Consider the following 27632-nt stretch of genomic DNA (forward strand, 5'->3'; position numbering starts at 1 on the left):
ACATGTTCAAATGAGCTTGGACTGATTCACTTAAACTGAAGTGGAGAAGTGAAATAATTCTTGCAACTCAAGCAGAGAAAACACTTAGTCTCAGCTATTTAAATATTTCAGGCAAAAGAGTTTCTTGGATCTGAATTATGAATGGTTGTTGCCTTGTGCTCCACTTTACCTCACATGGGTAAACACAGCCCAGGTTTGCAACAGCGATTTTAATGGGCTCAGTCAGGCTAAAACCTTAATGAAATGGTTGCAAGATGAAAAGCCAATAACATTTTAACTTCAAGCCAGGGCACTGAGAGAACTGAAAAATCACCTGGGAAAGATCTGTAGAACAATTAGATGGACAGAGAAATGCTACTAATTGCTAATGATCAGCTGAAATGTATGTGGATGCCAGGGATGTTACTGTACAGGTATGGGATTCCACTTGACATTTGTCTTAGATTTAAGGTCTGGCATTTGTGTAACTTCCAATTAAAACAGAATAATGATAATTAGATAAGAAAGAATCTGTTAAGCTCTGAAATTTTACTACATTCCTTACATAAAATAAACTTCACTACTTTGACATTTAGCTAATTTTTTTCTTCCGTCTCTACAAAACATGTATCAGCAAAAACTAATGAACTTTATTGTATTCCTGCCAATTTGGAGGAATGAATAGTCTAGGCAAAGTATGAATACACGTAATAATGGCTCTATAAGTCCACACACAGGGATGTTGTGCAGCCAGTATTCACTAATGTGTCTCTACTGGATGGTCCACACCATAGTCCATTCTCATTGGTCAGTACTATTGTCTCATTGGCTGATGTCTACGTGGTACCAGTTGGTAAAGTTCCAATATCACCCTGGTTCTTAAGTATAATTAAAAAAAAAAAAAAACTTTCCTTTGCTGTTATTTATACCCTAGATTAAGGGCTTGGAAATGGTTTAAAATATGACGCTCAAAAACTCATCTTTCTTACTTATAGTAAGAAAACTATTTATGTGAAATGACATGATGAACTCATTAAAATGAGAATTTCTAGATATCACTGATTAATTATTGATTTGATAATTTAATGAGTCATCTAAACATTTTAGATCAAATAAATTTTCACTTTAAAATCCATCTAATGTGGTTTACTAATGAAGTTATTTTAATGTGATTGTTTAATTATTAAATTTAGGTTGTATGAATACATGCAATTGAAGTACCAATTTAAATATTTCCAACTTTGGGGGTAACTTTTTAAAAAAATAGCTAGTATCTTTTCTTTCTCGTACATTTTTCCTCTGATTTTTAGTATGTATGTCCACTAAGATACATTCAAGAAATCTAATTAAGATGGGGGAAAATAGTAAGGAAATAATTTGATCCATTAACTCTAAAACACATTTTAGGGGGTAAACATCTGATTTTGGAAAAGTACACTTGAAAAAATGAAGTTAGTTGTCTTTCAGATTCCAGTGGAAATATTGTTTCTTTACTATTACTGATAGCTCATTCTCAATCTAGGTTTGTGTACAGAAATAAGCTCATATGCTTCTAAAACGCATCAGAAAATTTTATTGACTCATACCAGATAAGTGGTTGAGAAAGAAAAAAAAAATACAATTCAGTGATGTTTTGAAGTAGGAATCCATGTCGCTGGAGTAGTTAGGGAGCTACTCTTTGGTATTAGACTTTTTTAGGACTAAGGAGGAAGGAGCAGTCAAAACCCATATGGCTAGAAGGACACATCACCCACAATATCCATTGGCATCTGCCAAGCTTAGCCATGGCCATATTTATTCAAGGATGAGGTAAATACATGTGTGGAATGGTGGGGCATTGGCAGATGAGTACACATGTAACTATGATAAAATTTTATACCACCTATTTGGTACTTATGTTCTAAACATCATGTAATACATTTTATATTCCTTATCTTATGCGAGCCTCTAAAGCAGGTATTATTAATTCTATTTTCCAGATAAGAAAATTAAAATTCAAGAATTTTGCTTTCCCCAAATCAGAAAGCTGATAAGTGGCAAAGACAGCTTTTGTTTGAGGTCTATCTGAAATGAAAGCAAATGTTCTTAATCACAGCTTTAAGGCTTTGAAGAATCTGAGAATACCTCTAGAATCATTTTTCTGCAAAAGAAGTGATACTAATTCAGAAACACCCTCCTGGAGATGCAAATCAAAACTAAAATAAGGTACTCTCTCACACTAGTAAGAATGGCCACCATCAATAAGTCTATAAAAATTGCTGGTGAGGATATGGAGAAAAGGGAAACTTCCACACTGTTGATAGGAAAGTAAACTGGTGCAGCCACTATAAAAAATTGTATAGAGTTTCCTTAAAAATGAAAAATAGAGTTACTATATGGTCCTGCAATTCCACTCCTGGGCATATGTCCAGAAAAGATGAATATTCTCATTCAAAAAGATAGATGTACCTCAGTGTTCATAGCAGCAGTATTTATAATAACTAAGACATTGAAGCAACCTATATGTCCATCTATAGATAAATGAAAAAAATATATATATTCCATATACAGTGGAATATTTCTTATTCAGCCATAAGAAAGAATGAAATAATGTCATTTGTAGCCACAGGATAGACCTAGAGATTATCACACTGAGTGAAGTAAGTCACATAGAGATAGGCAAATATCATAAGCTATCACTTATACATGGAATTTTAAATGATGCAAATAAATTTATCTACAAAACAGAAATAGACTCATAAAGAGAAAACAACCACCAAGGACCTACTGTCTAGCACAAGGAACTATATTCAATATTTTGTAAAACCCTATTTAAGTGAAAATAATCTAAAAAATATGTATATTCTTATATATATAAATGTAACTGTATCACTTTGCTATACACCTCAAACACTGTAAATCAATTATACTTTAGTTTTTAAAAAGCCATAAACATCCTCCTGATGTTTTTTAAATTACAAAACAAGTAATTCATTTTTTTGGTGTATAGGGATTCAAGAAAAGGAAAGAGATTAATGTGGAGACAGATATGCCAACTAAAGAATGTAAAGAAATTCAGTGTAATATGATAATTAAAATCTGTTTTGCATAAGGAGCAGAATATATGCTCTGGGAAATGAAATTGATATAACTGACAGTCAACTGATCAAAAAATTGATCCAGTTTTACATTATATCCGAATATCCCAGATGTGGTATTAGGCCTTATTTTAGCTATTTTTCCCAGTTCCAAGTTAATTTTCTCCTTCATCCTCACTCAGATTAAATTTGTTTAACTAGATCAGAATTTCTCAATCTTGGCACTATTGACATTTTAGACCCATTCATTCCTCGGGTATGTGGCCATATCCCTGGCCTCTAACCACTAGACACCAGTAGCACTGTCTTCACCTCTGTCAATTGTGATAAACAGAAATGTGTCCAGAACTGCCTGGTGTTCTCTTGGGGGGCAAAATAACCAAGATTGAAAACCAGTGGTTTAATTCAGCAGTGAAAAATTAATCATTTTTGTTAGTTTGATTGACTTTGATTGAATGACAAAAATTTACAAAATTAAACTTCATTACCCCATGATAAATATTCACTACAAAATGCACAGAGGAAACAAAAGAAAATTTATTTTTTAATACAATCAGGAATTTTCTCCAACCACTAGAGGAAATTCCCCACATTTCTGTGGTTTATATGTCTTTCCTATTCAAACTGTTTCCTGCACATGACTGAAAATTCTTGTACTTAAAGTGCAGAGAAACAGAAAAAAATTAAAAAGCTAATGAAGTGGGTATAAAGAATATGCTAATGTACAAATCTTATGATAACCAATGGTACTAAAAGCTCATTCCAACATATGCTTACCATTTAAAAACATTTGTTTCATTGTTTTCTGGTGGAAGTAGAAGACTACATATGCAGACATTTCTAAAGGTATCAAGAGAACCACAAATTGTATGATGAGTCTACCTTTCTACTAAGTTATAGTGGATTTTCCACATTCTTTGTGGAAAAACATTATACTTGGGACTAAGTGACATGGTTAGTGACATTCTCTATGCCTAAATTACTTTAAATTAAAAATATATATGCATTAGTTTTCTATTGCTTCTAAAGTAAATTGCTCCTGAATACAAGGTATCAAGATATTAAACACATAACAAGCCTTTTCCATCTTCCCTTATCCTCTCCACTATGTTCACTTTTTTTTGCTAGTCCATGTCTTGGCAGATTCATCTCTTGCACTGATTTCTCTGTGAGAACAATGAGTTCAACTAAAGCTTTGCAAATGGTTTTGAGAAACTAAGTTTTTGAGTCCTCTTCTATGCTTTCTCTGTTATTCTTCTTGGTACTTTTTACCTGGGAGGCTGGATATTCATTTGTAACCCCTAATTAAAGAAAATGTTAAGAAACACTTAGGGAGAAACACTGAGTCTTCTTAGAGCAAACAGAGAGAAAAAAAAATTCACTGAAATTAGTGTTTATATTATTATTTAATTCTGAGTATTCAAAGCAATGATTTTAAATGAATATGTGTCATGCAGTATAATGTATCCACAAATAGTCATCTTACTATGCCTCCTGGGTCTATTAGCAAAGGAAGCAAAAAGCCCTTTAATAGTTGTAATATTGACTAACTCTGAAACACACCTTTATTGGAATTAGCCTTATTCTATATATGACTGAAAGCAAAATTTCACTATTATTCCTAATGTTTACAAAACATTATCATTTTTTATTAAAATGTCCAAAGATTTACATAATTTTTCATTTTACATATCATAACCAGAAAGAATTTTTCCTAGTAGTACTGATAATTCCCAATTCTATTAAAAACCACACAGAATGCTATCATTCTAAGCAAATCACTGATATTTCACTGTTTTTTTGAATGAATCCTCTCTTCATGTATATTAACATAGTTTGCTGACAAGAATCAAAGCAATCCCATATTTCTATAAAATCACAGTGAAAAAAGCAGCATACCACAAGGTATCTGTGAGAGAGAAAAACAGAGACAGACAGAGACAAAGAGGGCCCCCATTCACTTTACTATCAGATAATTTTTTTTTAATGCCACATTGAAATAAGTTGATCTTTCTAGTTGTCACTCAATACTTACATCCAGAATCTATGATGATCAGACTCTGTGGGGATTAATAAAATAATCGAGAATGTGATGAGCACTGGTGACATATTATGAAAACTTCAACTATCATTTGAATGAGAAAAAAAATCATTTCAAGCCCGAACTTATGTCTACAGCCTGCTCAATTGTAATCCTAGAGATTTGTACATTTCACTAGACCTATCTAAGCTCAAATCATCAAACTGCTTAGGGAATAGTTCAATTTTGGCTGAAGAATCTTTGTGTAATAGTAATAGCTACCATATATATTCTGGGTCTCTCAGGTGGTGCTAGTAGTAAAGAACCTGCCTGACAATGCAGGAGAGGTAAGAGATGAAGCTTCAATCCCTGGGTCAAGAAGACCCCCTGGAGGAGGAAATATCAACCCACTCCAGTATTCTTGCCTGGAGAATCCCATGGACAGAGGAAGCTGGTGTGCTACCATCCATAGGGTTGCAGAGTTGGGTACAACTGAAACAACTTAGCACACATACCATATATTCTGAGTTTACCACATGTACTCAATGCTAAAGGCACTCGAGTTATTATCACTGAATGAAATAGGAATAAATATGTTCATTGCATGGATAAAAGACCTAAAGTTTAATGTGGATATTTTCTACACAAGATCACTCATCCAGTAAGGGATGTGAAACACTGACTTCTTCTGACTCCAAAATGTGTACAATTAAGGATAAAAGCTATATAGAAATATTTAGAGAAAATTTTGTGAACTGTTCAGGATATTTCTTAAATACCTTTTCATTCTTATATAACTTTTGGAAAAGCAATACCTAAAATCTACAATGTATCGGATTTTTCTAAGTCAGTTACATACAGAAACTTATTTAATTCTCCAAAAAGCTTTTTAAGAACAGCATCGAAACATATATATTATCTATAGTGAAACAGATCACCAGCCCAGGTTGGATGCATGAGACAAGTGCTCAGGCCTGGTACACTGGGATGACTCAGAGGGATTGGGTAGAGAGGAAGGTGGGAGGGGGGATCGGGATGGAGAATACATGTAAATCCATGGCTGATTCATGTCAATGTATGACAAAACCCATTTACAATATTATAAAGTAATTAGCCTCCAACTAACAAAAATAAATGAGAAAAAAAGTAGGTCCATTATGATCCTCATTTTTAAGATGAGAAAACTGAAAAAAGGAAAAGTGTCAACACTCAAATAGCAGGGAGTTTTAATCTTCAAAAATAAGAGCAAAATGTTGCATTGATATAATCAAGGTTTTATGTTTGAGTATGATTTCATTAAAATATGTCTTGTAACAAAAGATAACTACATTGCCAGTACAATGACTGTTAGGTTGTAAATGTGTCTTCCTGGGTAAGATAAAGTATTGTTTTAATTTTTTTGATGTGCATGGTCTTCATTGCTCTGTGGGTTTTTCTCTAGTCGTGGCTAGTGGGGGTTACTCTCTAGTCGTGGTGCATGGGCTTTTCATTGCAGCGGCTTCTCTTGTTGTGGCTCCTGGACTCTAGAGCGCAGACTCAGTAGTTGTGGCACATGGGCTTAGTTGCTCCACAGCATGTGGGATCTTTCCGGACCAGGGATGGAAGCCCTGTCTCTTGCATTGGCAGGCAGATTCCTTACTGAGCCACCAGGGAAGTCCTCAAAGCCCTATCATTTAGAGCCAACAGTGAAATTCCCTTTGTTTACTGGAATTTGGGAAGAAATTAAGGCAGTGAAAAACAGGGGGAAATCTCCACCCTAGGTGTGATGTGATAGCTGGAGGGGCCCTAGCAGTGTGAGTAGGACTTTGGTGGATAGACCACAGAACTGTGAGGAGAGGAGGAAAAAACGGAACCTATTCATATTGGGACTCCATTTTTGTGAAATTTAGTTCCCTTTGTCTTATTAGATTCATGTCCTTCCATGCAGACCCACAAGTTTGACTCTGTCTGAGACAAGAAGGGTAAAGATTTGAGTAGTTTGGGAAAGCCATTTCTATGATTCATTTTGTCCAGATTACCAAAAGACAGGTCTCTTTTCATTTCCCACATACCAGGTGTTAAAAAGCACTAAATACTTGAACTATATAAATGGATTAGGTAGATATGGAATATAAATTACAAGTTATTCTAGAAACTATTCTATAATAGAATGTAACTGTCAGAATTAAAATTAGAGAAAATGGCATATTTTGTTGAGTCCAGTGGTTTTTAAAGTATTGGCAAATATTGGCAGGGCCTAGAGGCTGGTCATCAAGGCAGAGGTGGAAATATTTTTGCTTTTTAATAAAAATCCAGCTTAAATCACTAGTTGGGGCAACTAGAATAATTAACAGTTAGTAAAATAACTAAGTTATAATTTACAGGCCATTTCTTAGCACAGGAAAAGAGAGAAAAGAAACAAACAAAATTGATCAGAAGCAAAAGACCAGGCAAGAACCAGAAAGACATGAATTTCAAAGTATAGAAAACAAGATAGATGGTTGCAAATCCCCTCCATAAAATAAACTGAGCAATGTGAATTATTTTCAGCATATTTGGTGCTGGCTTCTCTTCCGGAAAGGATTTACCCAAAGGCTTCAGGACCCCTTCTGGCCACAATTAACCCAAGGGTCACCCAGAGGCAGCAAGTGTTATAAAATAAAGGCAGGGATCAAGCATACATGCTAGAGAATCAGAGCTCATCTATCTCATGCATAAAAATTGTATTTTCCCTCCTTCTGATTTCCCCATCTCTTAGTCTCACTTCTTCATCCTTCAACTGATTTCATGATTCAGTCTGCCTAGGGCATTGGTACCTGGTGGCCCTTGAGTTCTGCAACAACCTCCAATACTTGATGTTCATTTCTTTACTCTTTCCCATCTTTTCTTTTTATAAGACATTATATCCATAAAGGCAAGGACTACTTCAAGGTACTCAATAAATATTGCTATTGACTGAATGCATTCATCCATGTATTCAGGAAATGCTTTTTGTATTCTTCAACTTACTGTACCTCATTTTTTCTCCTCTATGTAAAAGGTAATATAATTGAGTCTACCCAAGGTTATTGTGAAGATTGAGACACAGTAAACAAATTAGCGCAAGATAAGCATTATGGAATGTTTATTATCATTATTATTATCTTTACAGATAGCCAATCAACTGGATACTGAAGCCCAGCCCTACCATCTTGCTGAAGTCCTAGGTCTTGCCCTTACTGATCTTTCATGCAAGCCAGGAAGTAGAAAACCTGCACAAACTGAGGGGAAGCTACTGAGTAGGGAGGACAGAGATCTAGCTCTTGTAATAAGGAAGCACCTTTACCACTGAGACAGGATTTTGTCTGTTTGCTTGACTTTTTCTCTTTGGCCATAAGCTCAGAGGTTTAACATAGTTTCTGTGAATACAAGAAGCAATCCCAGCATGCCCCGCCAGGCAGAGCTGGTAATTAAGGACACCTGGCTCAGATGGAGGGCCGATCTATGTGCAGATGAAAGCAGCTGACTTCAGCAGGCAGCCCCTGATGTTGGGAACAGGAAGTTGGGCATAGTTGCACTATTCCTAAAGCTGTTCTTATAATATGCCCAATCTTCCTTCCCATTTCATGTTGCCCCACACTCCAGCTGTTATGTTCCTCTGAATTTTTGGTTTCAACTGTGTAAGTCTGGTACAAAAGGAGGAGAATTCTCACTTGGCAAAATTCATTGCTGCAGGGCTGACAACTGAGACACAAGATAATGTGAATCTTTCTGCTCTGCCTCAGAGATTCCTACAGGGTTTTGGCATAAGCACCCATTTCCTGAAACTGCTAGCAGTTCTTTGGCTTGTCCTGATTACAGTTAACCCAACTCTGCTTCACTTCCCTGTTGGACCTCAGACCCTGCACTTGCTCACTCCTGTGATGCTGAACTAGATAAACTTGCCTGCTTCACCACATACTACTCAGACAAAAATGTAAAGTATTCTTCTGGAAGTACTTGCAATATCATATAAGATGATTGAGGATGAATAATTTAATTAATGGACAAGCCAAGAAAAGGTGTTAATCAAACAAAAGGATCTGGAGAAAAAAATCAGTGTAGCCAATATAAATGATTTAGACATTTACAAGATAAAAAGCTTATGGTTATTATGAAATTTACAATTGCATAGCAGTGTAATTTCATAGGAACTCCATGTTTTCTTGGAGATATTGATAGGTAGCAATGTCACTAAGAAAACAAAACAAACGAATAGGAAAAAACTAGCAAAGAACAAAACATAACCCAGAAATCTATTAAAGTAAGAAAACATGGGAGGAAAGAGATAAATTTCTTATCATTTAAACTGTGTGAAATTCGAACAAGAGTGAGGCAAAAAAAGAAAAAAAAAAGACCTTTGACTGCAGTCATTGTCTGACTGAAGAGTTCTTAAGTGTGAAAATAATTTCTGCATCTCCTTGTGAATGCTTTCATATTGAGAATGTGGTGTACTGAGTGGAGAAAGAGTATAAAGTCTCAGATCTTTGATAGAGGAAGCTTTTCCCTACCTTGAGAGCTTAACCCTAGGAGCAAGATCTTATAAACTTTGCCTCATAAAACATAAGCACCAAGTGTAGTGTGAGCTGGGTTTGGACAGACTCACATCTTTCCCTATCCAAGGATTTAGTTTAAAATGGAGTCCAAATTATATCTTTAGCAATTGAAGGAAATGGAAGGAATAAAGACTTTTTGCACTGATCCTTTGAGTGAAATAGAAACAAATCTCTTCTTTCAAACTGCATTAACTCATGTCAAGTACCCAGAATCCATTTAATATATTGCTTCTTTCTAGTGACCAGAAAGAGTTAAGATCCCTCTAAATGGCAAGCAGTTCACCTTCTGGGTATCAGGATGTGAGATGAGTTATTAAGGGAAATATGAAGTACAACAGTTAACGGAGAAAGGAGATGATTAGCCATCAAAATTCTGTGACGAACCACCTCATGAGATGTACTTATTAAAACAAGAATGGGAATACATATAACCACACAAGAGAACTGACTTTCACATAAAGCCAGTGCAAAAGTAATTGTTGAAAATAAAGTGAGATAGTGACAAGAAGTGTAACAAAAGTTACAAGTGCATTTCCACTATAGTGCAATCAGAATTTGTACCTCTCATTCCTTTGTTCCTTTCTGGACTACCATTTTCATTTCATTATCTGAAATGTTTTAGAGGTCAGAGGAAACTGGAAGATTACTCCTTCCTTAAGAGGGAAAGAGAAGAGAGGTTACTGATAGTCAACTCTGTGGATACAACCTAGACCATGATTCTTCCCTTTTGATGATCTTTTGCCTTTTTATATACCTGAAATGATTAACTGTGATGACAATATTTATGTTGTTCAGTCGCAAAGTCATGCCCGACTGCACCTCCATGGACAGCAGCATGCCACGATTCCCTGTCCTTCACTACCTCCTGGAGTTTGATCAGATTCATGTCCACTGAGTCAGTGATACCATCCGACTATCTCATCAGATTGACATCAATTCTACTTTTATTATACCAAGTCATTTCTATAAACCCATCTCTTCAACAGAAAATAAAATAGGAGTTAAACTAAACTCTCATCAAAAGCAATCTATAGTGATAGAAAACTATTTGATAATATATTTTCTTATTATAGTCATTCCAATTAGCCTAAGTAAATTTTACATAATACATAAGCCTAACTAAAGACAGTAATCATTACTGTCTTTAGTTGTTAGGTTTTATGTTTTTATCTGCATCTCAAAGTAGGAAACATGCATTGTGATTAAAAATACTTTTATTAACAATCAATTTAATGTTAATACTCAGAATGACATTTATGCATTAATAAAATATTTATTGAGACATTTTATTCCAAACATTTCACAAAGTGATTTTATGAACTGTATGGCTTTATCTTCCCCTGTGTAATTAATGCACCATTTTTAGCAGGTGAGACTAATGTGATGATACCAAACATCTACTGCCTAGTTTCTGACATAGAGTTGATGTTGGATAATCATATATTCTTACCAGGACATTTACTGGTAAGAATTAATCCTTATTTTATTACCTCTGAGTATATAATATAGTTTCCTTATATTAGTCAATTTTATACAGGTCTTCACTATTCTAAAACTTTGGATGATTCTTAAGGCAAGTGCCACTTGTATTATTCAAAAGAATCTTTCAAACCTTCAGAAAGATAATCATACACAGGTTGCTTTTTGTACTTTAATCAAGTAAAGAACTCATTGACAAATTCAAATGTCTAAAGTTTCAGCATCTTTATCCATCACATACCAGGAAGAAATCTATTAGCTTAACATTAATTAATAAACTAGATAGCATTGAAAGAACCTCAAGACAAATGGGCATAAAATAGTATGCAAAATTCTTAACTATAATCCAAAAGTATAGTTTTATTTGTGGATAATATTTGCAAGCAAAAATACAACTATTTTCCTCTGGTGTTATATTTCTTAGAAATGTCATTTTTGGTGCTTTTAAAAATGTAGCTTCAGTTAATTTTTAAAGCATTGTACTTACATTGCACTAAACATGGCACTCTGTAGCAGTGTTTGATTTGAAGAACTCAGGAATTATTGTTATTATTACTACCATTCTCATTATTTTGCTGAACATGAACAAGATAATATCATGCATTTCCATCCAAGTAGTTATTAATATGTCATTTTAAAACTGGAGGATACAAAGGAACTATACTATGGAGGGCTGCATTGGGTCTTTTGTTTTTATATCTTTGTAAGATGACATAAAATCGTTCTCTACTATGTTTGTATGTCGACCTTTAGATCCACTAATTCCCTTTACTATTCCTTTAACACCTTTTTGGTACTATTTTATTTTCTTAGTCTAGTCTTAGAGTATTTGATTAGTTCAGCACCGGCCCTGTAAACTGTCTCAAAGTAGTATGGTAGTGTTAGTGAGGTATTCTGCTGATGTGCTGTTCTGAGCTCTCCAGTAAATATTTAAGCAGTTTTTATATATTACACAGATTTGCAAATTTTTATGTGGCTATACATATTTATAAGTTTTTAAAATAATCATTTTGTTTACTTGTACAGTTCAAGTTTATTGGGAAATATATATTTATGAAGTTTTAAACCATGTTATAGATTATATGAACACTCATTTTGTTACATAGCCCAGAACTGTCAGAAATTTCTTTGCCAATAATGATTGTACATTTAATTTATCATAAGTACTGCAAAGTTCAACTATGTAGATCTTATTTTTTCAAATAAGAATAACAAGTATTGCTAGATGATAATTTATATTTTGTTTTTAGAAACATTTGAGAGCTTTCAGAAAAGAATATAGGATAGTGATAAAATAATTTCTAATTAGAAATCATTCAAAGTTGCTGGAAGGCAGGTACTTTTAAGATGTTCTGTCTACTCTGAGCCATAAGCAGAATGATGAACTTCATTCATTCATATAAATATTTACTGTGTGCCTACTTTACTGGAGGTAGCTGTACTGGGGAAAAATAAATAAGAATACAAAAGTTAAAAAAAAGATATTCAGTATTCTCCAGCTGCTTATGTTTAAATATCATTAAAATTGCCTATTAATGTGATTTATATCATTATAATACTATAGCACATTAAGTTATGACATCTCTAAGCACTCTAATATTTAAAGATATTTCACTATGCCTTAGCAAGGTCTAGAGGAAGATGTCATTACAGTTACCATTTTTTCTCATTTTTGTAGCTAAACTTTGAAACTGAGTTCTCATTACTCATTAAAATAAAAGTATTGCTTCACCTCCATTTACAAGTCAAGATACTATTATCTGAGTTTCACTTAGCATTTCATCAGAACAGCTTCAGCGTAAGTTCCCAGCGACTTTTAGGTTAATAAACCCAATGGATATTTACCATCTCTCATCTTCCTTAGCCTAGCAACTCCTTCTTTCCTGAAACATCACTTTCCCATGGTTTCCATACCCTGACCTTCTCCTGGTTTTCCTTCTATTTCTTTGGAAGTCAGTACTATTTCTTTTTTATTTTTATTCTTTGCTACCAGCAGTTAAAAGCTCTGGGTCTCTCAAGGCTTTGCCCTAGATCATTTAATTTTCCAACTACCTCATTGTCTACTCCATTTTTGAGATTCAAAGGCAAATCAAACAGTAGATCAAAAAAAAGAACTGTGTTATTCCCACGATCATCACTACCCCAAATTGGTCATCCTTTTGTATTTTCCACCTTAGGAAATGGCACCATCTCCATCCCGTTGTTTCACTCAGAAATCTATGACCTTTCATGTCACTTAACACTCTCTCCATCTTCATCTCCAATTCATCACCAAACCTTGAATATCTCTAAGTTGACCACTTTCTCCCCATCTTCAGTATAAGCATCTTAATAAAACACTACCATTATCTCTCATCTGGACTGCTAGAATGCTCCACCATGTGACCTCCCCATATCCAGTCTGCCCAGCCCTCTCCCGTTTTAGACAGAGTAAACTTTTCCAAAAAATACTCTGAACTTCTGTAAATCCTTTGTATTCAGACCATTCTTGACTCTCCATGGGAAACTGAAACTTTTCAATTGCTCTCTGATGTTCTTGGAATAAAGACCAAAATCCTTAAAACAACTCACAAAAACTTGCATGGTTTGGCCCCTATATCCATCTTCAATGTCATCTCAAAACATACTTCCCTTCACTATTTGTGAACTCACTGAGCATCTATCAGTCCCCTGAAGAGTCATGTTTCTTCTCATTGCAGGGCTTTTATACATGCCACTCAGTGTTTTGAATGCACTCCATTATTTTCTTTCCCTGGTAAAATTTTCCGTATCCTTAGATGTCTCTTCCTAATGGCACATTCTAGAGTAAATTTCTTTGCTAAACATTTCAGAGAACTGTGTTCCTTTTCCTAAGGCCATTATTTCTGTTTGCCTGATTGTCTGCTTTTTTGAATATGCCAAAGCCTTTGACTGTATGGATCACAAAACTGTGGAAAATTCTGAAACAGATGGGAATACCAGACCACCTGACCTGCCTCTTGAGAAACCTGTATGCAGGTCAGGAAGCAACAGTTAGAACTGGACATGGAACAACAGACTGGTTCCAAATAGGAAAAGGAGTATGTCAAGACTGTATATTGTCACCCTGCTTATTTAACTTGTATGCAGAGTACATCATGAGAAACTCTGGGCTGGAAGAAGCACAAGCTGGAATCAAGTTTGCCTGGAGAAATATCAATAACTTCAGATATGCAGATGACACCACCCTTATGGCAGAAAGTGAAGAGGAACTAAAAAGCCTCTTGATGAAAGTGAAAGAGGAGAATGAAAAAGTTGGCTTAAAGCTCAACATTCAGAAAACTAAGATCTTGGCATCTGGTCCAATCACTTCATGGGAAACAGATGGGGAAACAGTGGAAACAGTGTCAGATTTTATTTTGGGGGGCTCCAAAATCACTGCAGATGGTGATTGCAGCCATGAAATTAAAAGATGCTTACTCCTTGGAAGGAAAGTTATGACCAACCTAGATAGCATGTTAAAAAGCAGAGACATTACTTTGTCAACAAAGGTCCATCTAGTCAAGGCTGTGGTTTTTCCAGTGGTCATGTATGGATGTGAGAGTTGGACTGTGAAGAAAGCTGAGCACTGAATAATGGATGCTTTTGAACTGTGGTGTTGGAGAAGACTCTTGAGAGTCCCTTGGACTGCAAGGAGATCCAACCAGTCCATCCTAAAGGAGCTCAGTCCTGGGTGTTCATTGGAAGGACTGATGCTGAAGCTGAAACTCCAATACTTTGGGTACCTCATGCGAAGAACTGATTCATCGGAAAAGACCCTGATGCTGGGAGGGATTGAGGGCAGGAGGAGAAGGGGACAACAGAGGATGAGATGGCTGGATGGCATCACCGACTCAATGGGCATGAGTTTGAGTAAACTCCGGGAGTTGGTGATGGACAGGGAGGCCTAGCGTTCTGCGATTCATGGGGTCACAAAGAGTCAGACATGAGTGAGTGACTGAACTGAACTGAATTGAACTGATTGTGCTTGGGTCCTGGCTCTGTCCCTGATTTGCTCTAAGATCATGAACAAGTTACTTTACTTCATTCTCCTTGTTTATTCTGCTATATAATAGAGATAATAATAATATGTTTTAAATAATTAATTAAAACTAACTATATTTTTCTTGCCCTGTTTAGGGGATTAAACAAGATAACATGTTTTAAACACAAATGTGCCCGAAACACACTGTTTGATGTATTTATATTACTACTCGTTTGTTTTCAGATTCATTGTTATGATTATTTGGTCAACATCTTTCTCTCCATATAAATATGTCAGTTCTATGAGAAAATAGTCACAACTTGTCCCTTAAGAAGGATTATGATATTTTAGTAACTAAATAAAGATTTTTGAATGAATGGATTCAAGGAAATACTAATGAGATTAATAGCATGAAAAGTGTCAAAATGGAAAAACTAAACAAACATTATTATATATAATCTGAGAATATACAAATAAGACCTTTATGTGTGTGTGTATATATATATGCATTTATGTATATTATGTATATATACACACACATGCATGTCTATACATGATAATGCATGTTGTATATATAAATATGCATACATATATACAAGCATATAGTGTGTATATAATACATAAACTATATAACATATATGCTATATACACATATTTAATATACATATACAATTATACACATACACATTAAGAAACGTCATTAAGTCTGAGATGAAAACCTTAAACAAAAGTCAGAAACAGGACAAGGTCACCACTATCAATTTGATCACTTAATGTGATTCTGAAATTTCTGAATGCATTTTTCAAAGGAAATTGAAAAGTAAACTAAAAACTATTAATTATTTTCTGATGATACTGTTTTTTAATTGAAAGTAGCCATGTAGTTCATCTTGAAACAATTATATAACACAGAAATTATGTTATTCCATGATGTGAAGTTTTTTAGATATTGTATTTCCAATTTGAAACATTCCAAATTACTTCAAAGCTGGAATGTGCTTTAAAATTATGCATGATTGTGATACAATAAGATGTTTTTCTTTTCTTTTTTTATTTTTAAGTGTTTTTCATGAAAATAGTTATCAAATCAATAATGGACATTTAAATATATAATGTCATATATGGAAATACAATTTTAGAAAGATTATTATTACAAAACAAATTGAATTCAACAGTATTCATCTACATCAAAAATAATGAGTTAGCAAAGCCCTAAAAATCCTGTTTCTGATATTCCAATTATGTAAAATATGCTAGAATAAAATAAATGGAATGTGTATGACAAGTATAATATAAACTACAAATTTTTACACAGGAGCAAAAAATGTTTTAGTAAATGAGGAGAGGTGTGTTATAAAAAGCCTGGCTGAACTAAAATGAAAATAGATTTTTAAAATTCAAGATATCTCAAGGAAACCAGTTTACAATATGTTTTAAGGAAGGGAAGAAGCAGAAATCTCTTATATCTCATTGTGCATTCTTGGGTATAAACATCCCCTAGTATTATACCTTGTACTTAGCTTCTCAAATTTTTTTCAGAGTTTCTCAACTAAAGAATAGATGCTTACAATTTGAAATATCCAAAATATACATGCAGAGATAATTAGTTGAGAAATAATGAAGAGCGAATTCACTGAGTATAATCCTTAAAGTAACACAATGTGTGTGTACAAACACAAATTCCTAGGCCCCATCCTAACATCTTAGGCAACTTAAGATATATTGTAAACATTTTTAATTATCTTAATTCTAGTGAGTTTTCTAGGAAACTAACAAAAAGTTTCAAGAAATTAGTCTCCATGGGCATATAGACTTGTGTTTCCTCATTTTTAAGTTAATTTAATGCATCATGTGAGCCTAAAGGGATTTCTCACAGACTCTAAACATATCATTATTCTATAAAGTTATAGATGTTCATGTAAAATGTACTGATTAAAAGTCATTTGATACTGATGAGATTTTTTTAATTGGTTATCCTCATGAAAAAGTTTTAGATAATCTAAAATTGCACTACTCAATTCCCATCAGCTGGATGAGAAAATTTTGAATATTGGAATATAAGTCATTTCATAAAAGGATAAGAGTAGAGTATTTCAGAAGTCTCAGGATACTGTTGGTTCTGGCTGATTTGCTGTTTAAAGCGGGTGCAGTACGGTTAATGAATTATACTGCCTGACCTGATGCTTAAGAAACATGTGTAATCATTTATGCAGAAAATTTGGGGGAAAGGCAATTAGACCGTCTCCCTTTTACTTGCTGCTACCGCTACTTCTTTTTCAAACTGCAAAATAAAATGCAGAAACAGACACAAGCATACACAAATTTAAATATATGACTTAATGAATTATTGTTTTACCTTTCATCTACTACTCAGATCAAGAAATAGGACTTTGCCAATCAATCCAGAAGCCCCTTACGAGTACCTGGTTCCAATTACAGACTGTTTAATCTCCCCTTTCCCTAAGTAACTACCAAGCCAACATTTAGACTAATGAATTCTTTCATTATTTTGCAGTTTTATTACATAGTTTCTTACGTTTGACACACAAAGGTTAGTCTTGCTCATTAAAAAAAATTTATAATAATGTGTTTTAGGTCTGATTCAGTTTAAAAGTTCCTTCTCTCTCCCTTTCTTATGCATACAACAGCAAGCTAACCATTTATCTATTTATCCATTGATGGACCCAGGCCATTTGACCTTCTGGGTTTTACATACTCTTACCTTAGTCCTCTGCCCACATCATTTCCCTCAAATTGGCAGTTGAATACAGCAGCTTGTTCTCATTCAGGTTCTAACTGTTTGATAAGAATCTAAATACCATTGTGTTGCTTCAACAGGAAGGAAGCATATAATGATTTTTGGTCTGTCTTTTTGCAATATTTATAGCTGGTGTTGGTTAATATGTAGACCCATGATTTTATTGGATATTGGAAAATTGAGATATTTTAATGCTATAATTTATTTTTCATTTATTAGCTGGAATCTTTTATAAGCAGATAAATCCCCTCATTTACTATCTGGACACCCCGGGATATAGCTGATATAAGAAAAGAAAAGTAGGATAAACCCTGATTCTTTGCAGCAATTAGTAGTTTTCAAGGTAAAGAACCAGTTTCCTTCTCACCCTCTCATTTTGACAATTTTTAGGAACTCTTGAATTTAAATATATTTGATGGTTCTTTGTACACTGTAATTGTTATTATCATTACAATTCAAATCACTCTATCCATTGGCTGGTGGAGCCTCAAGTTGTCTTTCGATATTTGAAAGCAGTTGAAAGCATTCTTTTTATCTATCTGCCTCAGAACTAACACCAACATTTTCTACAAGAAGCTACTGTTACTCTTAGTGAACAAGTGGTATTTAAGATCACAATCTGGGCACTAAGAGTTTTCACTTTTTCTGGTTTGGCCATTGTGTTTAGACCTTTTAAGTGAGTAGAGTTAGGATTGATAATATGTTCAAGATGAATTACCTCCTGAGCTGATATTGACACTTCCATTTCCAATAAAGTTTTTGCTTAATCTCTTCTTTGATTTACAGTCATAGGTTTACTTTTTTTTTTTTTATTAATCTTTTTTTTTTTTTTATTAGTTGGAGGCCAATCACTTCACAACATTTCAGTGGGTTTTGTCATACATTGATATGAATCAGCCATGGATTTACACGTATTCCCCATCCCGATCCCCGCTCCCACCTCCCTCTCCACCCGATTCCCCCGAATACTTTTTATTTGTTTTAGTTTTAATTTAATTTTGATGACCATGGGATTTTTTTTCCCCTATCTTTAAGATACACTAACTTTAACGATGGACATAAATTTGAGTAAACTCCGGGAGTTGGTGATGGACAGGGAGGCCTGGCTTGCTGCGATTCATGGGGTTGCAAAGAGTCGGACACGACTGAGCGACTGAACTGAACTGAACTTTAACAGAGGCTTCCCCGGTGGCTCCATGGTAAAGAATCCACCTGCCAATGCAGGAGACACAGATTTGATCCCTGGGTTGGGACAATCCCCTGGAGAAGGAAATGATAACCTCTCTAGTATTCTTGCCTGGAAAAATCCCATGGACAGAGGAGCTTGGCAGGATATATTCCATGGAGTCACAAAAGAGTCTGACATGACTTAACTAAACAACAATAAAACGTTACCAGAATATGTCTAGGTTTTGTTCATTCTGGGTCAATATTCTCAGATTTATGGTATATTCTTTCCGTTTGTAGGAGTTTTGTTTGTTTATTTTTGTGAAAGTCCTTTGAGTACAGTTTTTGGAATTTCTTTTACTCCCTTGATTTTTTTTCAGAGACTCATTTTGTCAATATTTTGGATCTTTTTTTTTAACCTATCTTTAACATTTGCCCCTTATTTTCAAGCCTGTCAAATTCTTTTTTCATTTCTTTTCCTTTTGATCATTTTTATTTTTAGAATTTACTTGATATATCTCATAAGGCATAATCCCATTTTCTTCTAATGTAGTCTTCCAAAATAGTTTTCTAATTTCTACATATTTCAGGAATTGTCTTGTGTCTGGTTTTTATAATTGTGATTAATAGAATCTTCACATGTCCATGCCTTATATACCTGTTTGAATGGTGTCTTCTTAAAAGATATTTTTAAATTCTAACCCTTATTTTCATACCTACTCCCCTAATTGGGAGTAATATCTTTACAGATCTAATCAAGGTATGATAAGGATACATTGGATTGGGGTGTATCCTCATCCAATGACTAGTCTATAGAAGAAGAAGCAAATTTAGACACAGAAACACAAAAAGGAAAATGCCACATGAAGACATAGACATACAGAGAAACACAGGGTAAAGTCGTCATGAAGACCAAGGCAGAGATTGTAGTAACAGGTGTACAAACTAAGAATTGCTAACAACCATGAGAACCTGGAAGAGGCAAGGAAGAATTCTTCCCTCAATCGTTCAGAGGGCTCACAAACCTGCTGGTAACCTTGACTTTGGACTTGTGGTCTTAGAAATTGTGAAAATATATTTATGTTGGTTTAAGCTATTTGTTCATGATAGTTATGACAGCACTGCTAGGTTACAGTTTTGATCTATTTTGTAAACGGCTTTTGAGGGCACTTTCATTGTTATAGTGATGTTATTCTTTGTATTTTTATTCACTTGAATTTTTGGATTGAATTTGTATTCCAGAACATTCATCTTTGTTGTCCCAATATTTATCCATTTTTTATTTCACTCTCCTCAGTTTCTCTTGAGTTTCTCTTCAGTGTGGGCCCTCACATATAGTTAATTCCTGACATCATTTTTGAGGGTTTGTGGATGAAACTGCTCTGACTCCTTCACATACTTTATTTTGTGCCTCTTTTATGCACCTGTTACTTAGCATGGCAAAACATCCCATCTTGATTTTTCTTGTATAGGTCTGCTGTGATTTCTAGTAAATACATATTAGCTATCTTGGGACTCTCCTGTTGTCAGAATAGTCAGTTGTCACCTGGTGGTAACTATTTTCTTTTTCCTCCTAACCAACATGAATGTAGGTCATAAAACTATTGGTTATTTGTCCACACTCATATTTTAGAACCTAATGGGATACCTTGTCACCTAGTTTTGTTGCAAATGTTGTCTACAGGTGTTGGCTTTAATTATATAGTTGCTTTTGTGCAAGATTCAGAGAAACTGGAAACCATCCTATCACCATTATCTTTGCAGAATGTGTACCTAGAAACTTCATCAATAATCAACAACTAAACTTCATTGAGTACTCATAATATGTCAGACACTGAGGTAGACACAGTACTCACCTTTTGTCATTTAGTACTTATAGCAGCCGATGAAGTCAGTGTTTTCACTAACTACATTTAATGATAATTATACAAATATATCATGAATGAGTAAAATAACTTGCCAAATACCATACAGGTACTGTTATCTATCAGTTCAGTTCAGAGGCTCAGTTGTGTCCTACTTTTTGCAACCCCATGGACTGCAGCATGCCAGGCTTCCCTGTCCATCACCAACTCCCAGAGTTTACTCAAACTCATGTCCATTGAGTCGGTGATGCCATCCAGCCATCTCATCCTCTGTCATCCCCTTCTCCTCTGGCCTTCAGTCTTTCCCAGCATCAAGGTCTTTTCAAATGAGTCAACTTTCACATCAAGTGGCCAAAGTTTTGGAGTTTCAGCTTCAACATCAGTCCTTCCAATGAATGTTCAGGATTGATGTCCTTTAGGATGGACTGGTTGGATCTTCTTGCAGTCCAAGGGACTCTCAAGAGTCTTCTCCAACACCATAGTTCAAAAGCATCAATTCTTCAGTGCTCAGCTTTCTTTATAGTCCAACTCTCACATCCATACATGACTACTGGAAAAACCATAGCCTTGACTAGACGGACCTTGACTGGATGGACCTTGACTAGACCGTTAACTATGGCTGAATTCTAACAAAATTTCTGATTTTATAGCTGGAATTCTTAGCAAATCTAAGATACTTTTCCCAAAAAAAGAAAAGGAAGTTTCTGAATCTAAAATGTTGAAAAAGTCAAGACAAATGGTCAAAATAACATACTAGTGGAAATGAGTAGTACTGCTAAAAGATATCTGTGGGAACATATCTTATTGGCATGAAAGAGCATGGAGACATTGAGCACAGGCAAAGTGAAAATGAGGAGGAGATAGTGAATGCCAAGTAAGCTCACTTTTTACCTTAGCCAGAGTCAAGCTTGGTTCCTGACCTGCAAGAACTTGTAACTGAGATAGAGAACCAAAACTATAACAAAACTGTCCAATCAACAGCAACTTCTCAAAAGCAGTTGCACTGATTCTGTGACAGAGTCACTATGTCCTATGCTATACAAGGAGGGATAATTCATCTGGCATATTTCCTTCTCTCAGAGATGTTTCAATTTTGTAAAAAAGATAAGATGTGTTCATGAATAATTTAAGATAGTAAATAATAAGAACCATTTATGCTACAAATAATAAAGGCTTTAGGAGTTTAGAAGAAAGAGAGCATGTGTGACTAGGGTAGTAATAGGCATGTAAATTGGAGCTCAGAGGTTAAGTGAGACGTTAAAAGAAAATAAGAACCAAGAGAAGAGTCATCAAAAGAATAAGGCAGTACTGAGAGATGGTAACAGCCAATAGATGTTTTCAGGACAAAAATGAACCTACAGAAATGGCTTAGTACTTTAAATGGCTTATCCTGATTTCACAGATTGGGAAACAGAAGATTTTTAAAGTAGAGGGAAAAAAAGATTAAAGTCTTTATTTCCACTTATAAGTGGAGAAGTCTGAAGGCAAAAAGACAAAAAGGTTAATAGGAGACCTTGTACAATGTCTTCCAGAAGGCTGGGATGGTGGATAGTCATAGGGTACATAGAAACTCTGGAGGGCTGGATAGATTGCACCCGTTTACATATTCATAGGACTTGTGAAAAGAGATGGATTGGGTACCCAGACACTCACAGTGACCTATGTTTGCCCTCAAGCTTTCTTATATAGTATTATACAAGGTTTTGCAAAGTGGCCTTCAGCAAATTGTTTTTCACTCATCTGTCACCAATCATATCTGAGGGTAAGATACCCTGGAGGTCATTCTCAGAGGTCTATTAATCAGGACTGATATCAGACAAAATGGCTTCACAGTTCCAAATCTCAAAAGCTGCCGTGGTAATAGAGGCATAAAACTCCATTCTAATGCTAATAAACACATTTCTTTGTCACAAATCTCAGAAGAGTTATAAAAAGAAGGATTCAGGATCCTAAAAGGATGAACTGTATCAGTTCTATGTAGGTAAACTTAGACTCAATTTTAATATCATATTGTACAAAAGAGAGTTCTACAAGATAGAAAAGTCAAAATATTCCCTTCAAGTGGCACAAAAGAAAGGAAAAGAATGACCCTTGCTCTGTCATTTGATCTGGAATCTTAAGATATTTTGACTATAGATGCTAGCCATAGAAAATATGTTCATCCTCTAATCTAAGGAATTGTTCAGTCTTCAGGAAGTTGAAAAGCATTATTTTTCAATAGGATATTTTAAAGTTTTTATTCTTATAAAATGCAGCTATAGCATTTTAAGGATATGCATTTACATAGTTTTTTCCAATCCACATTGTGCATTTGCTGGAATGTAGAAATGGATACACATTTTATATAGTGTTTAAATATATTTAAAGTAAATCTTGAAAATGCTCGGATATAAAATTAATTTTGTATTCAATAACTGGCCAAAAAATAAAATGTCAATCATGTTTTCTAGCAGTATGCTATAATTCCAATCAAAAGAAATTTCCATTTCACAATTTGATTTTAGGAGAGTGCTAAATCGTTACTGATTTAAAAGATTCATTCATTATTTATTTTAAACTTTGTTTATTACTCAGGTTTCATATAGAGACTAATTATTTAGTTGGGAAACTGCAACTGTCTAAATTAATATTAGGAAAATTGAGCTTTTACCCTGAGGCAGCAAAACTGGACTTTGTCATGAAGTGTATTTGAGGAGGTTGTATACTACAAAATGCTTAAAATTGGCCATTAAAGGGAAGGAATCTACAGCCATTATTTCTCACCAGAGCATAATTAAATACAAATAATAAAGTCTGTATTATCTCTTAAGTTCCACATTTTCGATTTGCAGAAATGGATTCCTGAATGGCAGCTGTCAGAGGGGCTTGGGTTACTGATACCAACCAGTTGAAGAGTTCTAATTGTGCAGTCTTATAGAACTACACTTTTTATTGTGGGATCTCCTTTGACTCAAGTAGAAAATACCAAGACCACAACTCAATAAAGATGCAACTTTAATATAGAGCTCAATAAACTAAGATTCTGGACAAAGAGGTCATATTAAGAACAAAGTCTTTTCATTCAGGAAAGCAACTCAGTACTGCTTAAGCAAAATCTACTGAGGTTTAATATCCATTCCTTTGAAAATTAGCTTGAAGGGCTGATGGGTAACATAGGATAATCACTCAAAAAGTTTTGACAGCAGCTTTCATTAGTAAAATTTTTTCCTGTTATTATGCTGACATTTGCAAATTCATTTGATGACTCCAAAAAATCTTCCAGGTAATTTTTTTAACTTCCTATCCAAAGTGTGGAAAGAGTTGCAAGGCCCAGAGCTCAAGTAGTAATGAGGTAAAGTCAATAAAGCTGATTAATGAATCTGATACATTTGAACTAATTTTTATGGGAAAAATACATATATTTGGGATGTATTCTATACACCAGACATTATATTATGTTATATTTGATATTGGGAATGGCATATATTATAGCTATATAATAGATTGTATTCATGTACTTATCTTCATCAAAAGGATCAAATAGATACTTATTCTTTAGTGATATTATCTATATTGATTCCTATAGAAGGTACATGTCTAGGTTTCTCTATAACTCTATGTAAAGTCATGCAATTGAGAAAACTAAATAGAGAATATAGCATTATGAATTACAAAATCCTAAGAGCAAATATGATGTCAAATACCTATTAATAAAAGAAAGCAATATAGAGTGCTTAAAATTTGCTTATGATTAAAGGTATAATAACTAAGATCAATGTTTAAAAATCAGAGTGGAGTGCTGTCATGAGAGGCTTCCTTCTTTACCTCCTCTCTCCCTCTTTTTTTTCTTTTATCTCTTTTTTTTATAACATTAGTAAGATTGCATTCACTAACTTTTGCATGAGACTTGGTTTTTATTCACATGTCAAATATTATTTCATATTTTTTTAGTTTGTAGAAATAAATTAAAAATAATATATATATATATGTCAAAATAGTCTAGAAAGAGATGTATAATGCAACTTACATACATTCATAGAGTTAGTCTTTCTTTATATAAAATGTATTTTAAATAAGTTAATTTGTAGATAAAACCATAATTGAATCTCTTCATATCCATTGGGATATACACATAATCCTATGTCACATATATGGATAGACATGGCCAACTGCATAACTAGATTGGAGACAGATGAGCTATATATTTTCTACATATATTCAAACTGTTTTCTCCCTCTTGGGGAGTTTGTAGTCTTTGCCAAATGATTGCGTCAAAGAGCTAGTCCAGCAAAATGCACATTCCAGCTGTTTCTCACACTTCAATTTTCTTCCTCATTTATTCCCTGGCTGTTATTATTGTCCCAGCTGACCCTAAACCCCTTTTCTGTACACATAAAAAGTATTACCATGGGAAAGAAACCCCAATGCATGTATTATGAAGCTATGTAAATACCTCTCAATTAAGGATTCTTTTTTTTTTATTCATAGCTATCAACTACCAAAGTCCACAAACAAAATAATAAAAAGGATTCTTAAAATTATGTAAAACATTCTATCATGTAATCCATTCTCTCTCTAAGACACTCTATTCAAATTTGACTTTTTCCTTTTAAGAAGATTGTCTTGAATGGGTTTCTGACAATTTTAAAGAGGTACATTCTATTTTTGGCAAATTCCCGCCTTTCTTTTAAAGTGCATGCCATTTCCTTTAAGGATAAACTGTAAATTCAACAAGGGCATAAAAATTTTAGGGTCCTGTTGAGTAGAAAATTTTAGTTCCTCAGGTGCCAGATGTACAGGATAACCAATGTCTGTACATTAATGCTCACCATGACTGATGCAGGCTCAGACAAAGACGTCTCCTGGTTGTCTTTCCTGCGTGGTCTAGCAGCAACTGAGGGGCTGCATCAAACATGGAAATACTATTTTAACCTGAGATGATTGTGGTAGAGGAAGATATGGCAAAATACAACAGAATTTTTCAGAGTATGTCAACTTATTTTAAGAATCTATCCCAAATCTAAAGAGCATTCAGAAAAAAAAATGACCACTTTTTTTAATAGATATGGGAAAAACAAGAAGGCTACTTTACTTAAAATAATATATATCTTGAAGGTATACTATGTACAAGAAATGAAGGTATACTATGTCCATATTAAGCAAGTAAACAAACAATGAACTCAACCTTTATCTTTCATTTCACAAACATACATCAGTTTAGTCGCTCAGTCGTGTCTGACTCTTTGTGTCCCCATGGACTGCAGCATACCAGGCCTCCCTGACCATCACCAGCTCCCAGAACTTACTCAAATTCATGTCCATTGAATCGGTGATGCCATCCAACAATCTCATCTTCTGTCGTCCCCTTCTCCTCACGCCTTCACTCTTTCCCAGCATCAGGGTCTTTTCAAACGAGTCTGTTCTTCGCGTCAGGTGGCCAAAGTATTGGAGTTTCAGCTTCAACATCAGTCTTTCCAATGAACATTCAGGACTGATCTCCTTTAGGATGGACTAGTTGGATCTCCTTGCAGTCCAAGGGACTCCCAAGAGTCTTCTCCAACACCACAGTTCAAAAGCATCAATTCTTTGGCTCTCAGCTTTCTTTATAGTATGTATGCACAAGCATACCTTCTTGGTGTTATATTTGTAAAAACATACATACCAACCCCAAAACTTAAAAAATCTAGGCATATGGGAAAATTGCCATGTAAATAATGAAGCCATGAGTGACATATATTGAGACATTCAGAGAAAGTGTGAGCAAGGTATTAGTTTTGTATTCTAAATGATCCTTAAAGAATAAGTTGGATTCTTAATGAGATTATGCATTGCTCTGTAACCTAATGATTACTAGCATCAGATATACTTTTAATGATCAAAAAGTTTAAGCCTATTGATTCATGATTAACAGAAAATAGTATTAAAAATCTTTTAAAAATTAAAAGATTTTTAACAACTTCTAGGAAGACAGACATGTGAAATAGTTTTCCAAGTTCTTACAACAGATTTTCAACTATCTATATTAGGTTTTTTAAAATAGGGCAAATTGGAAAAAACAAAAATATTAAAACTCTTTCTAGTAGTTTTTAGACCAATGAACTGTAGAGTTCAACTAAATGGGCTCCTTTCTCCCAACAGAAAATTATAGATTCTTTGAGAGTTGAATATTAACAAATAGCACATCTAATTACTCTTTGCCTCCTTTGGAATTTAAATGAAGAATTCTAGTAAGTGATTATAAGTCAAAAGGAATTTGGAAGGCAATTTGATCAATGTGATTGGCCAATATATCTGACATTCATTCTCTACAAATATTTTGCAGTAGCAATTAAACTGGTATCAGCAATAAAAACAAATCTAATTTTGAAATAAATCCAAAAGCATGCACTTTTTTTTCCTGAAGGACTTTTCCTGGGGGATTATTGATAGCTATAGCTTTATTGGACTCAGATTTTGCAAAACTCTCAAAAGTTTTCAAGCATTCATTATAACCCTGAAATTGCCCTCCATGTTTATTGTTTTTATTTAATTCAGTCTTCATATTGGGGAAACAAATCCAAACATAAGGCTATAATAATGTATAACATAGAGTTAATTGTTCACTTCATGTTATTTTTTCCCTTGAAATTGACAACTGATAGAAAGTTACTTCTTTCTATCAAAATAGAAAGTTAATGTGATAACACAATAGAAAGTTATTTCCTAATAATTTCAAAGCATAAAAAAGGAAACTAGTATATTTTTGAGGCTGACATGGTAGCATTTAAAAGAAA

The sequence above is a fragment of the Dama dama genome, chromosome 20 (genome assembly GCF_033118175.1).
Source record: "Dama dama isolate Ldn47 chromosome 20, ASM3311817v1, whole genome shotgun sequence".
In the NCBI taxonomy this organism is placed as follows: domain Eukaryota; kingdom Metazoa; phylum Chordata; class Mammalia; order Artiodactyla; family Cervidae; genus Dama; species Dama dama.